Genomic DNA, 17,419 nt, shown 5'->3' on the forward strand with positions numbered 1-17,419 from the left:
GCATATACATATAAACTTCCATGCATATACACCTATAAACACTCGCATATACATATAAACTTCCATGCATATACACCTATAAACACTCGCATATACATATAAACTTCCATGCATATACACCTATAAATACTCGCATATACATATAAACTTCCATGCATATACACCTATAAACACTCGCATATACATATAAACTTCCATGCATATACACCTATAAACACTCGCATATACATATAAACTCGACGCACGCATACACATCCATAAAACGCGCATACATACAAAATAAAACGTGGATGCATGCTTTAGTTGTGTATATATATATGCGAGTGGTTTCATACGTGGATGTGCGAGTGATTTCATATGTGGATGTGCGAGTGTTTCATATGTGGTTGTGCGTGAACTTTTCAGTGCAAACGGAAGGCATTTCAGTGTAAAAGGAAGTCATTTCAGTGTAAAAGGAAGTCATTTGTGTGTACACGGAAGAAACCTGCCTATATTTACCGCATTTACAACTTTGCAATCATGGAGAGGGATCGTGCTACAACTGAAGCAATAGAATTTTGCGAAACGTGCTTACTTGGCGGTCCGTGTACCTTCGGATAATTTGTTTTTTCCTTTTTGTCTTCCAAACGGAAAAACTAAGAAAGCATTCCTTTATCATATATTCGACCCTCCCTATGAGAATAAATAAACAAACCTTGAGTCGTTTTTCCCCCTCATATTTTTATTTTTGTTTTAATCACACTCTGTTCTAATCCGCCAAATGAAAAATAAAAATAAAAAATGGATAAACAGCTTGAATATCCGATCTCAACATGGGCGGGAACAAAACGCTCCTTTCCGCTGATTGGTCAACCAAAGATCAATCCGCGCCTTCAGTTCTCCGCGCATTGCGCAACAGAATATATATATATATATCCTTGTACAGATTATTAACAGAGTTTAGTGCAACTACATTTAATCTTGTTCTCATCAAACAGCCAGACTAATAAAAGAGAGAATGTTGCAGTGAAGTAATCAGCAGTCCAATAAAAACAATGCTTTATTTTTTCTGCCAGCTTAATTTCTAAAGCAAACCAGATCATTGTGCGACTCGCAACATAAGGCGCACAGAGTAAGCTAGTTAATTCGTGAATGAATCCGAGTCTTTGAACAAATCGGTTGAGTGACTCACCAGCCATACAGCCTTTGTATTATTGAATGAATCAGCGGTTCGAGCGAATCAACTGAACAAAATGACTCATTCATTAACACAGTGACTTGCTGCCACCTACTGGCAATATTTAATATTCGTTTCATCTTGTAATTCTATTTCATATTTCTGTATTCAAAGCATTTTGTATAAAACATAAAACTAATGTCATTGCATTAGGTTATATATTTGCTCTGCTGTGTGAATGTACAGAACTCTCTCAGCATTAAATTGTGTAAATACATCTATAAGCAACTTCAGATGCTGCATTGCCACCTTTGCAGCGCAGGATATTGGGCTGAAACAATATAGTTTCAAACTCTAACTGTATTGAATAAATTTGAGATTTTAAATTAAAAGATGGCATGCCTATATTTAATAAGATATAGCTATTTTAAAAAGGTAGCCTTGTTTGACTAATTAATATATGACGCTAATTGGTGGCAATAAATATCGAAATATATATTCATCTCTGGCTTTATTTTTCTAAAACATGTAAATGAACGGCAAGAGCGGATTAAACATTTCTGTTTCTGTTCTGTTTTCAGTTAAAAAGATGTAATTTAAGCGTCTTGAGTTAATGATTTTTACAACGAAAGTGATTCAATCAAGAACTTTAATAGCTCGATAAACTTTATCTTAGAGCTGTTGGTAAAGCCAAAAAAACTATGTCTATTAATTTTTATATTATCTGTAAAGCTGCTTTGAAATAATCTGTATTGTAAGAAGCGCTAAGCGCTAAGGAGCGGAGTTCTGGAGAGAAGAATGGCACGGCTTGATCTTTGGCTGACCAATCAGAGGAAAGGGGCGTTTTGTGCCCGCCCATTTTGAGATCGAACTAAAGCTTGCATCCACATTTTATTTTGTATGTATGCGCGAGTGTTTTATGGATGTGTACGCGCGCATCGAGTTTATATGTATGTGCGAGTGAGTATAGGTGTGTCTGCGTGCAGTGAGTTTATATGTATATGCGAGTGTTTATAGGTGTATATGCATGGAAGTTTATATGTATATGCGAGTATTTATAGGTGTATATGCATGGAAGTTTATATGTATATGCGAGTGTTTATAGGTGTATATGCATGGAAGTTTATATGTATATGCGAGTGTTTATAGGTGTATATGCATGGAAGTTTATATGTATATGCAAGTGTTTATAGGTGTATATGCATGGAAGTTTATATGTATATGCGAGTATTTATAGGTGTATATGCATGGAAGTTTATATGTATATGCAAGTGTTTATAGGTGTATATGCATGGAAGTTTATATGTATATGCGAGTGTTTATAGGTGTATATGCATGGAAGTTTATATGTATATGCGAGTGTTTATAGGTGTATATGCATGGAAGTTTATATGTATATGCGAGTGTTTATAGGTGTATATGCATGAAAGTGTATATGTATATGCAAGTTATTCAAAAGTGTGTATGCATTCATTATTAACATTATATGTATTGGTATGGATTTCATATTAGTGTGCACGTGTATTTCATATATGTATTTTGAACATCCAATAGTATACATGTATATGCGAGTAATGTATAGGTGTATATGCACGTGTGTTATGTATGTATTGATAAGCGAAGTTTGATTTAAATCCTACGTGGCGCCTCATACCTGTGGATGGATGGTGTTTATCTGCCCGTGGGCTGCCAGCCAGACGCCCCTCAGAGTCAGAGACCAGCGCCATTTTTCCCTGAGGTTGATAAAAAAAATAGAGGCAACACCGTCCCATATAGGGGTTTAAGATGACGTCCACAGGAACAGTTAACGCAAGCCTGAAAGCCCCCCTGATAATATTTATTAATCTGTTTTTGATCATGTCTAAAAAGTTTTAGATGCTCTTTTTTCAAACTGGAGCAGTTTTTTGTTGTTGGTCTGGTTTCACAGACACTGAAATGAATTTCCTGAAAACTATTTACAGACATTTTGTTTACGTCGATTGATGTCCCACTGGCAGTCGTCCCCCACAAGCAGTTTCAGAGAAAGCCATAAAGAAAATCTCACCTTAATGGAACGTATCTGCTTTTTTTAAACGCACACTTGCCATGTGGTCTGGGTGCTTCTCATGGCCGTCACTATAGGCCCTTTTTAGGGGGGCTTCAGCCCCTTCAACTTATGCCTCAGCCCCCCTAAAAAATATGTGATTAACCTTTAAAACATGAAACTGGCGGGAGGCTTCGCCTTCGTCCCGTTTTTTAGTCAGTCTCCAATCCGCAGCGGCTCTGACTGAGAAGAGCGCAGCTGCACGTCAGAAGCAGAGGTGTGTGTGTGTGTGTGTGTAAATCTGAGCGTCATTGGTCTGTCACCGCTGGTCATTGTCAAAATATTTGATAAAACCAATCAAATCAAAGAGTAGGCGGGCTTTATGGTCTCACAGAAACTGCTGAGGCTGAGCGTAAATTTTAGCAGCGCAACTCGACGTAAAGATAAATAGCTATATGCTGCTAAACTAAACATTCACGTTTGACAGCTGCTGCTCAAAGTCAGAAATGTTAAACAAAAGAAAAAAAAATTAATAAACTTTTGTCTAATTTCGCCATTTTTAACTGAAAATATGCCTATGTGAGTCATAATGTAGGCCTTGAACGAACAAGAAATATTAACAAAGCCATTTTCATCAGATTAGGCATAAGATTAATAATGAATGTGTATGTATTGTAAATTAATATCATTATTTTTTTGTAACATTCAGTAAATAAAAAACTCAGCTTAATGAATGTGTTCATATTGTGAATTTAATGGACTTATCATTTTAATAAACAGTAAATTAACATGTCTAAGAAAATTATTCATGAAACATATAAATATCAGTATGTTAATATGTAAACCATATGTTTACTTTATTCACTGACAAAAACGGAAAAAAACAGTCAAAGCTCAGCGTTATGAAGACACAGGGCAAGAAAAAAAAAGAGAAAGAGAGAGATGTGGACATAAGAAAGACAAATAATCTGCCCAGTTATGGTTTTCAAGCTATTGTTATCTAATTTTTTGGCCTTCAGAACATCTTAAAATGCTCATATGTAGATCATAGAAATCTAAATTTTCTCGTGCTAGTAGCCCCCGAACCACCCTAACATTTGGGATCTGTAAACCTGCCTACATTATTGGGTTTGATTAATGCATGTACAGTATGGCCATGCAGTAAAGTGTTAATATTTGCTTTATAAGTAATAATAAACAGCCAATATCTTCTGGGTATGTTTGTGAGCTATTAATAGCGCAATTTGGACCTTAAACTAAATAGTGTTACCATTTTTTCTACTGTCCTACCCTCACTGGGGGCTAAGCCCCCCTAAAATGAAAATCCTAGAAACGTCCCTGGTGTATTTTACCTTCTTACCCCATAATTTTCTTCCCACATGTGCTGGAAACTTGACCACTAGAGGGCTGAGTATACTATACTACTAAAGCGCCATCCAACCTGGCTGAAATACGAAAACATTTCCAAGATTATATCTCCAACTTCAACCAAACTCACTGCCTCTCAAATGGGAGCAGAGATTAATACTCAAGTATTAATAGAGCCTGATGCAAACAACACCACACCAAAAGTTTGCTAATCTATTATAAATACAAGGTTTTTAATTTGTAATTTTTATTTTTATGGCCCTCTAAATTTGACATGCAATTGAACTTCTGTGGAGTTTTATTTGTTTAGTTGTACTTTGAATCATTTATTCTCACCTCAGACACTTGTTTATGTTATATTTTATTAAGTAGGACGATGCAATCTGAGACTGCATGTAGAAGCTAAATATGAACTAAAAGTATAGGAAAGTGACTGATAAATAATAAAATAATACATCAAACATCTAAGATGAAAACAGACACCTCATCAGCTCAAACACAAGAACAGAGCAAAAGGAAAATTAACAGAGGCAAATGTGGGTGACAACAATACAATTTAGGCAAAAGTGACAAAATGACAAAAATGTGGCGTACAAAACATCACATTTAAATTATTCTCACTCCATATATATTTATGCAGATATAGATATTGAGACTACAGTGGAAAAAAAGAAAGAAAATGAAATAAATAGGCTACTGCAGGTGTCGCATCAAAGTTCTCACGCGGTCCAGAAACACTGAATTTGACATTAGGGTGAAATATTAATACATTTTGCAATCAAGTCCAATGAGTGAACTGACTTTGCTTGAAAGGGACTTTGATTCAAACTCATAGCCCTTAAAGGGGTACTTCAGCGCTGTGAAGATGAATCGGTATTTAAACTGGGTCATTAATGTAGTAGAAATGTGTTAGTTTATAATGTCCAGAGTCTGTTGCTCTGCTGTTCGTCATGGTCAGAGATCCAGTTTGAGGATCCAGCCTCAGTCTGTCTCTGAATGTCCCGTCAGGACCATCAGATGTGCCGAACTCTCCTCCGGTCGCTCCACAGGTTCCAGCTACAGGAGTGTCTTGATCTCCAAACATCCACAGGATCTGATCATCTCTCTGTATTTCAGTATCAGTGTTCAGAGTCACAGTATCTCCTTTCCTCATGAACACTGTCTACATGTCATCTGTATCAGCAGCACATAAATACAGGACAGAAATTAGAGCAAGAAAACCAACAATAGCAGAAATGAGCAAATGCAATGTTGAATTTGTTTTCCCACACCTTAATAAACATTCAAAATGTTCAAATGAACTCATTTCACAAGTATGTGTGTGACTGTGTGAAAGAGAGTGAGAAAATGAAGTCATGTTTTATACATGTACATTGTTCACCCATGGGTGTGCTTGTTTGAAAACGAGGTGTGTTCAGGCTTATTGTTAGCATGCTGCTATTTAGAGACTGAAAATGACTGAGCCTTTGACAAACAACATTTTTTGTGTTACTTAAAGGGCACGTGTGATATGTGCAGTTCTATGTCTTCCATAAAACTTTTCAATTTCAAAGATTTTTCAATATCATAATACCATCTGCCTGTACTACTATTTTCCCATCTTTGTTGCCAGTTTTACTGCTTGTTTTTTTCTATTCCTTATTAATCACTGATTTTACCTCACTACTTCCCAGGGGTACGTTAATATCCACCGACTTTTTATTTAATACTTATCTTGCTAATTGATCAGCCTTTTTGTTCCCTACTATCCCTATGTGTGATGGTACCCAACAGAAATACACTCCCCTAAAGGATTATTAGAAACACAATACTAATACTGTGTTTGACCCCCTTTTGCCTTCAGAACTGCCTTAATTTCAACAAGCTGCTGAAAACATTCTTTAGAAATGTTGGCCCATATTGATAGGATAGCATCTTACAGTTGATGGAGATTTGTGGGATGCACATCCAGGGCACGAAGCTCCCCAGATAGCAGACAAACAGTGAATCAGTGTTGAATCAATGTTAATACATCAACTAAAATATCATTGAATCAATGTTGAGATGTCAATGTTGAGAATGTTGATTTTTCATCAGGTTTGCACCCTGAAATAATGTTATTTCAACGATGAAAAATAGATCAAGATGGGCTTAAAATCAATAGTTTTCCAACTAAAATTAAACCACTTATTTAAGTGAATCAATGTTGAATCAATGTTAATGCATCAATCAAAATATCATTGAATCAATATTGAAATATAACATTGATTTTTTCATCAGGTTTGCACCGTGAAATAATGTTATTTCAACAATGAAAAATAGATCAATCTTGCTTTATGTACAGCAGGATTCTATGCCAGTTCATTTGTCTCGTTATTTTATTCATTTTAATCAGAGACCATGTCTGGCTGCAGTCGATATGATTTTGCATCAAAAAGTCACTCAAAGTAAATGGGATCCTTCAGTTTACATGCAAATGTATTTATTTATGCCCCCACAGTTACAACAGGAAATCTCACATTGACTTAAAACAATTACATCTGAATTTATAACAACAAATGAGAAGAGCCTGGAAAAACATGACAACGTGCATCTGCAAAATGGAAGTAAATACAAAAGTAAACTTGCCAATAAATACAGAAATGACACAGTACTACTGAAAGAAAGAAGGTAGAAGAAAGAATAAAATCCTCCAAACTCAGGGGTTTCCACCATGAGCAATGCCCCGAAGCCTTTCAGGGGCGTAACAGAGCCAGTTCTGCACCGTCCCAGCAAAGATAAACTCTGATGCCTCTTATTATCAGCATTCACAGCATCTAAAACAACAAGAAGTTAGTAAATATTTGGAAATGTGATTAATCATACATTACAAATATAGCCTACTACAAAATGAAGTGAAACTTGAAATTTTATCAAAATCTTGATATCCCAGTTAAAACGGTAACATTAAATTCAGGACTATTAATGCATTTTAGTAAAGACCAGCAGTCACACAATGAATGAAAAAGCAAAGTGACTATATCCGGTGTTTTATCTAATAATATTATTGTATTTAATAGTAAATAAATAAAGTGTGAAAATGAAACAAGTAAATGAATGACCAAATAGCTAAATTAAGAAAATAAAAGAGGAGCTGTATAGGCTACATGGTGGTTTGGAAGAGATTTTTTTCCATTTACAACACGAACTGGAGGCACAACTGTTTACTAAATTTCTGTAGTTTGATATAGCTGCCTACAGAACTTAAAGATCTCACTCTTTTCTTTTTTCTTGCTGCATTAAAGATTAAACTGTAATGATGTCATAGTGATCTGCTCTCGTGATGATATCTCACAGCTGAAGCAGAGCTGAACTGATTGTATTTCCCCTCAGCGCTAACAGGTCAATCAGTTCTAGTTCTGCTTCAGCTGTGAGATACTCTCACGAGTGGCGAACACAATTACTGACAAGCCAGAAATTCATCTAACCTTCCGATCGCCTCTCGTTTATACACTGGACGAATATAGGATGATTCAAAATGATTCATCTGTGTGTGCAACGAGTAAGATACGTTTGTGGATCCACGCCGCGCATTCATTGACTTGTGAGTCGATCCTATATGGCCTCAAAATCCAAATGAATCAAATAGGATCGACTCACAAGTCAATGACTGCATGAGTTGCACGAGTCAGAATTCGGACGCAATTCACAGTATATATGCTTATCTTAAGGGAAAAAAAATGAATACAAATATGATATGGTTTGGTGAAAAACAAACTTAAACTCAATGTATTAAGATTATCCTGGCCGTTGGTTGTGTAATTTACGAGGGCGCTCATGTGACTATTATTAACATTGCAGTTCACTCTAACTCGCTGAGGAGAAGCACACAAGTTGTAAAACATAAAGATGAATAAAAACACTAAATTAAAATTGAGATGAATTTTTTAATTATATTTTTGTAGGCCACTTACCTCTAAAAAACATGGTCGTTGTCCTGTGTCCCTTTTTCGCGATTGAAGTCTGTTCAGCTGCGCTTGCTTTGGTTGATTGGTGGATGTCTTGAAGGTGCATTACCGCCACCTGCTGGATTGGATTGTGGCGCATTCGATAGGGACACATATTCTAGATTCTTTATTAACTCTGTATTCTTTAGATAAATAATGAAAAGCATGTACATTCTACATGATTTAAATAATAATAATAGGCTACATTTTTATTTATTTAAAACTGATAGACTAAATTTATGGTAGAAGTTCTTTGTTTTTTTTATTTATTTTTTACATTTTTTATTATAATAACATGAAACACAGAATGACAACATTACATGCCAGTAAGCAGAAAAATAATATACCTTTTAAAAAGATTCATAGTTTTTACAGCTTTCTTATTGGAAGAGTCAGAAATCAAACACGCATACAATTTTAACTCTTCCAGAAAAATTTAAAGAAAGGCTTACAATTACAATATTTACATTTATGTATTCTTTGTGAATCCACACACTCGTTGGTGTACTCATCGTATCCTTTGAGGATAATAAATGTGCTCACATTCACACAAATGTACCCAATTGATTTGGACTTGCCTTAACATGTTGAATAATGTGACAGATAGATTAACCGTAAGCCTCACCGGTGGAGAATTAAGATGACCAAACATCAGCATTGATTCAAAGTTTGTCTTTTCAACACTGAAAAGCGTGGCATTATCAACATTGATCCAATATTATTTAGCAGTGAATTTTCAACATTGGTCCAGTATGGTGTTAGCAGTGAATTTTCAACATTGGTCCAGTATGGTTTTAGCATTGAATTTTCAACATTGATCCAATATTACTTAGCATTGAATTTTCCACCTCAACCAAAATGATGATTCTGATGGAATTTCAACATTGAATCAATGTCACCATGCTATCTGGGTCCCGTTCCACCACATCCCAAAGATGCATTTTAGTACAGTGAACTCATTGTCATGTTCAAGAAACCAATTCGAAATGATTTGAGCTTTGTGACATCGTGTATTATCCTGCTGGAAGTAGCCATCAGAGGATGGGTACATGGTGGTCATAAAGGGATGGACATGGTCAGAAACAATGCTCAGGTAGGCCGTGGCATTTAAACGATGTCAGATTGGCACTAAGGGACCTAAAGTGTGCCAAGAAAACATCACCCACACCATTACACCACCACCACCAGCCTGCACAGTGGCAACAAGGCATGATGGATCCATGTTCTCATTCTGTTTGCACCAAATTCTGACTCAACCATCTGAATGTCTCAACAGATATTGAGACTCATCAGACCAGCAGGGCTCTCAAGTTTTGAACTGAGTTCAGAGTGAGATTTCGGCCGTGGCGGCAGCAATGGGGTTTTGGCTGGGTACGGGGGTCTGATATGAAAAATGACAAATTCGTACAAATAAAATAAATATGTATTTAATTAGTGTGTGTGTGTGTGTGAGTGAGAGAGAGAGAGAGAGAGAGAGAGAGAGAGAGAGAGAGAGAGAGAGAGAGAGAGAGAGAGAGAGAGAGAGAGAGAGAGAGAGAGAGAGAGAGAGAGAGAGAGAGAGAGAGAGAGGTTAGTGTTGTTTATTGGTGTTGGTTTTTGAGGCCTTCAGCCCAGAGGTTGGTGGCACCTTAACATGAGCACGGTCGCGCTGAAGTGAGCTGTGGTTTACAACAGAGATTATTTTACTCTCAAATAATCTTAGACAAGTTGCCTATAATTATTGTTTGCTATATCAGTATGGTTGTATTTTTTCCTCTCTTTATGACAGCGGAAACAACTCCCACATCAATACGCCATCATTTTTTAAGCCATACAGATAGGCTAAGTACAAGACATAATTATAAACTGTCTACTTTTATTTGTGTACACACAAAATAAAAACAAAGGCTGTGGATTCAGGTAACGGAGCACCCAACTCCAAACAGTCTTTATTTCAAATATGTACTTTGTTTATTAAAAGCAAAGTTTTTAATTTCAAAAGCATTTCTGAATTCAGTTAAAATAACAAAATGTAAAAACAATTTTTTTGCCACCATGCAAAATTTTATTAATGGTTGAATAACACCTATGTCTCCTTTCCATTAAAAATAATGGCTAGTGGGGTGACGTGGCATAATTTTTGGAATTGCTTGAACATGTTAAACACATCTAATTATTTCTGCAATACATTTTAACTTATATAAAGTATTAGCCTACAATATACAATTTATGTTTAAATTTTATGTTAAAACTAGTGTAGGAAATAGCAAATGTAAATTATATTATTCAATTTGAATTATTATTTTGCTCCAAATGTTGAACACACGGTATGGAAAATGTAAATTTTGAAATGCATTGCCATTTTCCATATTGCATTGCAAGTTTTATATCGCTACACTTCAGCTTCCATAAATAGGGGTGAGCACGAAGCACGAATATATTTGATCTGTAAGTAATGTTCGAAAAATAAAAATAATATTGAAATTTTACTATATTGCTTTGCTGGCCTAAATGCAGTGAATCCTTTATAAATCCCTCTAAATCTCGCAGTTTTAACTAAATCCACTGGGTGGTGCTGTGAAGCGTGTTAATAACTCGATTGTATTTGATCACTAATGTCGTCTGCCTCGTGATGTTGGAATTACTTCGATGAAAATGATCTTACAAAATGGAGTTACTTTTAATAAATTAATTAATGAAAGTGAGTTAAAAAAAATCCCATCCAAACAGCAGTGGAATGAGGACAGCTGTCCATCACCGCATTCACGAGTGCAGGTGAGCACAGATGTTCACTGAGAGAGAGCGCAATATCGGACGATAGCAAAATGCAATTCATGCAAATCATGATTGAGACAAAGGCTTCCTTTAAGTTTTGTTGAGGGATTAAGAACAGAAAACACAAAGTGCTGTCAGAAACTTGACACCGTTATCTTTGTGTCTCTGAATCTGTCATCGGGGTTTGTAGTTGCCAACTAACGGTACTTCAGCGAGCATTTGATTCAATGAGCGAGACCGTGGCGTGAATCACAGAATATGACGTTGGAATCAGAACGTAAACGTTCTTGGGTGGAACAAATATCTATATCTTACCCAGATACAGCAAATCTATTTTATGATTGGCTGTTCGGTCTCTATTTTTATTAGATTAACTGGTGCATGGCAGGGCCGTCAGAACTCTATGGGGAACTCGCTTGTTTCCTTTAATAGCGCGCAACTCAGTGTGTGTTACACTGGCGATTTCTTTGCGTGAGAAATACAAGGTGTGGCGTGTGAGCGTGTGAACGGGTTGAAATGCGTGTGTCTCACGCCCAATGCGTGAGACTTGAGAGCTCTGGACCAGGCAACATTTTTCCAGTCTTCAACTGTCCAATTTGGTAAGCAAATTGGAGCCTCTTTTTCCTATTTGTAGTGGAGATGAGTGGTACCCGGTGGGGACTTCTTCTGCTGTTGTAGCCCATCCACCTCAAGGTTGTGCGTGTTGTGGCTTCACAAATGCTTTGCTGCATACCTCGGTTGTAACGAGTGGTTATTTCAGTCAAAGTTGCTCTTCTATCAGCTTGAATCAGTCGGCCCATTCTCCTCCTCTGACCTCTAGCATCAACAAGGCACACAGTACGGCGGCATACCGGATGTTTTTTCCCTTTTGACAACATTCTTTACAAACCTTAGAAATGGTTGTGCGTGAAAATCCCAGTAACTGAGCAGATTGTGGAAAAAAAAATGCATTGCTCAAATCAATAAAAAAAAAGCAATAGAAAATTGCTTAAAGCACCTTTCTTTCCATTCTGACATTCAGTTTGGAGTTCAGGAGATTGTCTTGACCAGGATCACACCCTAAATGCATTGAAGCAACTGTCATGTGATTGGTTGATTAGATAATTGCATTAATGAGAAATTGAACAGATGTTCCTAATAATCCTTTAGGTGAGTGTGTATATCAACAGTCAGTGATGTTATTTAAAGGAATACCACAGTAATACCAAATAAATCTACTTTTTTGTATTTTAATTTTTTAGTGCACATTTTTTACAGAGAATTTAAGTTGGAGTTAATTTTGGTGAATTGTCCCCTTGTATAGTGAGGTTCGGAAGCTAAATAGACAGCAGCACAGATTCAACTAAACGGATAATAATCAAAATTCCCAGTGAGAGGATATTCAACGTTAAAATTCAGGGTAGACATATAGACTACTTTTTATTTTTTTGAGTTGATCTGAGTGACTCCATACATTGGTACAAAACATTCCGTGAAGTATAACATTCATATAAACCATATAATGACATCGTACATTGGTAAACACTCTTCAATACGGACTTGCTTGAGATACAGTTGTAAATCATGAGCGACTCATAACATCCGTAAAGAGTCCAGGTGGACTTCAAACATGGGTTACCTTCCTCCATCACTGCATCAGCAAAAAACACACCTGAAAACACACACACACACACACACACACACACACACACACACACACACACACACACACACACACACACACACACAAAACAGTTACTTGTGTGTGTGTCAGTCAGGTTATAGTTTACCACCACTCTTTAGTGGGTATTAGTACTTATGATTATTGTCACAGATTAGTGTCATGATTAGTGTCACAGCTGCTTTTTTTTTAACCCAGTTTTTTTAGTTTACCACCACTCTTTAGTCGCTCTTTAGTGGGTATTAGTACTTATGATTATTCAGTCTGTTCAGCTGTGTGTGTCACAGCTGTTTTTTTTAACCCAGTTTTGGGTCGGTACTTCCAGATACATCACGGCCGTGACCTTTCCAACAGATGGCGTCATAAGTAGTGAAGAAGCCCAACATTGAAGTCAAGCATTTGTGGTTTAAAAAGTAAACCTTTTTTTTTTTTTAAATGGCTGATGGTTTGGCCCAATAGACCCTATTCCTCGTCTGGGATCGTGCAGAGCCATTGGAAGCCCCCTGAAACTGCATTGATTTGACCTACAACCATTGAAGTCCATTATGTGTATAAAAATCCTGGAATGTTTTCCTCAAAAAAGTTCATTTCTTTTTGACTAAAGAAAGAAAGACATGAACATCTTAGATGAGATGGGGGTGAGTAAATTATCAGGAAAATTTCATTCTGAAGTGAACTAATCCTTTAAAAGCAGCAAGCTGTTCGTAGTAGGCTAACTGGGTAATAATACTAAATACCAAAACCGTATTATATATATAACTACTGTATATAATATAATTGTATAGTGCAGACACATCCAAGAATGATTAGCGCACAATCTTTATTTCTATTCAGATTGCCCCTGCTGACTTTAGCAGCCATTATTTCTCTTCTGTGATGGGAAACCATAGCCTAGAAATCTAGACGCACCCTAGCGGCAGCAAATTTAATCTGCCCGTGAGTGTCGTCTAGCAACTCTCAATACCCTTCTGAGCTGTATTCGCCTAACTCTTGCCGGACCAATCACATCGTGTATAGAGTCGGTGGGCGGGGCCATAATGATGACGGCCGAGTTGCGTTTGCGTGCCTCTAGTAAACACAGAAAATGCCGAACGGCGGCGGTCTTTCGAATCAGCTTTGACCGCGACTCTGAAAGACTTGGAGTTAAGCTTTTCCCTGAGAAAAGAACAAAGAACGGCACTGAAGTCATTCTTAAAAAGGGAAGATGTGTTCGGAGTTTAGCCGACCGGATACGGCGCATGTCAACAAGCTCTGCTTCACCTTCGTTGCTCTGGTTGGTTGTAGCGCTATCCTATCGCGTGCAGAGGGAGTTTGAAAGACAACCGTTTATCCCGCCCCTCGGATTGAGCTGTCAATGGTGAGTTTCCAGACCAAACATCTTGATGTGGGTCTGGCTTGTCAGGCTAGGGAAACCATACAACATGCATACAATCATACTTTATTTTCCTCTCTGAGGACTACATCCTCACGCAGGACTACAAACCAAAGTGGACACTACAAGGACAACATGGAGGAAAGGACAGACAAAATTTGACATTACACTTGTTTGCGATGGATTTTTTAACACAATAACCTGCAGGTCTCTTTCCTCGTGAAGCTATAGTGAGCATGACGCGAGTGCCCTTAACTTACATACAAGTTGGTGTATGCAAAATGGCAATGTTTATGGAAATTTTATTATTCATATATTGCATTTTCATCACATATTCATTTATGATTCATTACTTATCAATGTTATTTTTAAAGCTACACTGTGTAACTTTTTTATTTTATTCTTAGCTAAAATCACTTAGTTCTTTCAAAAATATATGTGCTCATTAATGTATATTTACTTCTTTCAAGTAATAATGCATTCTCGTAATTTTATAATATACCATTGAAAATACATAAGTGTTGAGGGTTCGGATGGCGGTCGCCATGTTGCCCCTCCATCTTGAAAGTACATTAGCCAAAGAGGGACATACCCGTAAATTCAAGCTTCGCCTTTCGCGTTTTTACACTCGATGGCACTGTGTCGAATGTGAAGAGGAGGATTGCTTGAGGCTGCTATATGATGATGGAGGATCACTCTTAAGCCCCTTTCACACTGCACGTCGGACCCGCAATATTCCCGGAACATTGCCGGGTCGCCTTCTGTGTGAAAGCAACCACGTCCCGGAATTGATTACCGAATTCGACCCGGGTCGGGGACCTAGTAACATTGCGGGATATGTATCAGAGTCGCCAAGGAAGCGGAAAAGAGAATTAAGACGGCAACGCGACAGGCAAATCAACAAGACAAAAGTAAATATTGGAGTGGCCTTTCCAAGATGGAAAGAGCTCATGAGGAGCAACGATTTTAAAAAGAACGCCGACATTGCCTGCTTTCTTCTCGACAGGTAATATTAATTCAGCCTATTTGTGTATATTGGAAGTTTTATTGTTGCTTGGCTAATTATATCATGGTGTGCTGTGCATAACACTAGAACGACGTCTAGGATAGTTTTCCTCGCGTCAATGATGAAAAAGTATTGTTTACCTTATAACATAAATCCGTGTTCTATGACGGATAACATGAGATTAATATTTTAATTGCATTATAATTTGTTTGCCTTACGCTAGTGGTGTTGTACAATATACAGAATAATGATAGCACTGATAAAAGATACTTTACTAAGAGCTTGCATTCGTCTGGGAACCTGATAGCTGATGTTAGCAATGAACTGGTTATTATTCAGTTCTATTATTCATTTTACATAGATTAATTTGATCATAGATCATTTGGTAAATTAAATAACTGCAAATTATAATAGTTTTCAAAAATTACCTCATCACTTGAGTTGACGCAACACTCACCGAAGAGGTCGAACTGAAAGCCATGACTAAATCGGCCACCGTAGGAGTTGAAACGAAAACGAAATTGAGAGGAGCAAAAACTATTATTCACTGGATGGTCATATACCTTTACAACACTAGATGGGAGAAAATATCACACAGTGTAGCTTTAAATGAATTTATGCATGCATTCTTCTTATATATCCATCATAATATTAATTTTATATTCACATACTAATCTGTGATTATTCTGAATTCATTTATATTTTCTGAGACTGTTAGAGGATATGATTCATGTACTCTTCAAGTGTTCCTACATGTGTTCGGGTAGATAATGGATGTCTGCCAAGTACTTCATCCGGTATCATTGTTCACAGAATGTGTAATTCACGGTGAAACATTTACTTTTCATGCCATAATATTATACAGGACGGAAGACAGGATTTTTGGAATGTGCAAGCATTTCTATTATTTCCAGGGACTATCTGAAGTCCACGAAAATCACATGACGAGAGGGTTGGATATGATGCTGGTAGCATAATTTGATGAGCATTTTTCGCTGTTGAACTGTAGCCTACAACCTGTTTTAATCAGAGGTTGCAAAATCTGACAGGACATAATTTCCACAACAGGAAAAAAATAATGAATACCATCCAAAAATAAACAACAAGGAACATAGTGGCACTTTATAGGAGTCACTGTTTTAATATCATGTAAAACAGAGATCAATACAATACAACTAAGATTCAATGTTAGAAGATGATGTTAAATAAAACTACAAAATGCGTTATAACTACAAAATCAAGAACGTCTTACCAGCAGTGAGCAAAAGCAGAATGAGCAAAAAACCGCGTGCCATCATTTCATCAGATGTAGCTGAGCTGCTCTGTTGATCTGTTGTAATCGAGTCTGTAACGGAGTCTTCTCTTCCTGCCTCTTTAAAAAAAAAGCCGTCATTATTAACTCTCTACTGCAAACATTTTGATGGTGCGTGAAAAACTTTTTTGTTGTTGCTACATAGAATCATAGAGAAAACGATTAATTCACAAATCATAAGACAATGCTTAGAGAGCAATAAAAACAATAGATATGATGATATGTGACATCCAGACGCTCACTCACATTTTACAGTTCATGTAATTTAAAATAAGATCACTAAAGCAAATAATCTTACCTTATTCTCACACAACGTGCTCTGAGAACAAACGAAAGCCTCACACAGTGCAGTCAGTGGAGACGGTTGACCCCACCCCAAATTCACAAAAAAACAAAATACCGGAAAGCTATTCAAACAGAAGCGAAAGTGAAAGCTACATCCGAGTGATGTAAAGGGGGTAAGAATCGGTTTTACTGCTGAAGGGGGGAGTGGGCCGACACCCTTGCCTCTTCATCATATGCATCTTATCCTTTTGAATGATTTTTAATAACCTCATGAATTTAATAATCAGTTATTATCCTTTCAAAATAATTAATTAATTTGACAATCAATTTTATTTGATCATTAATACATTTAACTATTATTTAATATGATTTTGACTCTATGTCTGCTGTATGGTGTCTAATTTGCTTTCCAGAGATGGTCTGACAAAGACAGTCTGACCCCTATCTATGTGCCCTGACATAGATAGCCTGACCTCTATCTCTGGGTCCTGACCAACAGGGCCTTGGAGAGAAAGTTA

General features: G+C 36.9%; 1 protein-coding gene and 1 long non-coding RNA gene across 2 annotated transcripts in view; one reads left to right on the top strand and one right to left on the bottom strand.

The window, feature by feature from the left end:
* LOC137040002 (CD48 antigen-like) overlaps positions 1-3,480 on the top strand; it is a 207,867-nt gene extending 204,387 nt beyond the window's left edge. The window contains exon 7 of the transcript XR_010897797.1: positions 3,457-3,480. The gene's annotated coding sequence lies outside the window, so the exon portion shown is untranslated. The remainder of the gene's footprint in view (positions 1-3,456) is intronic.
* Positions 3,481-12,481: 9,001 nt separating this feature from the next.
* On the bottom strand, positions 12,482-16,987 carry LOC137040018 (uncharacterized). Its single transcript, XR_010897799.1, has 3 exons — positions 16,915-16,987; positions 16,557-16,676; positions 12,482-12,917 (listed from the first exon to the last, which is right to left on the bottom strand). It is a non-coding gene; the product is annotated as an uncharacterized lncRNA (long non-coding RNA).
* Positions 16,988-17,419: the final 432 nt, after the last annotated feature.

This window comes from Pseudorasbora parva, chromosome 14, assembly GCF_024679245.1.
Source record: "Pseudorasbora parva isolate DD20220531a chromosome 14, ASM2467924v1, whole genome shotgun sequence".
Classification (NCBI taxonomy): domain Eukaryota; kingdom Metazoa; phylum Chordata; class Actinopteri; order Cypriniformes; family Gobionidae; genus Pseudorasbora; species Pseudorasbora parva.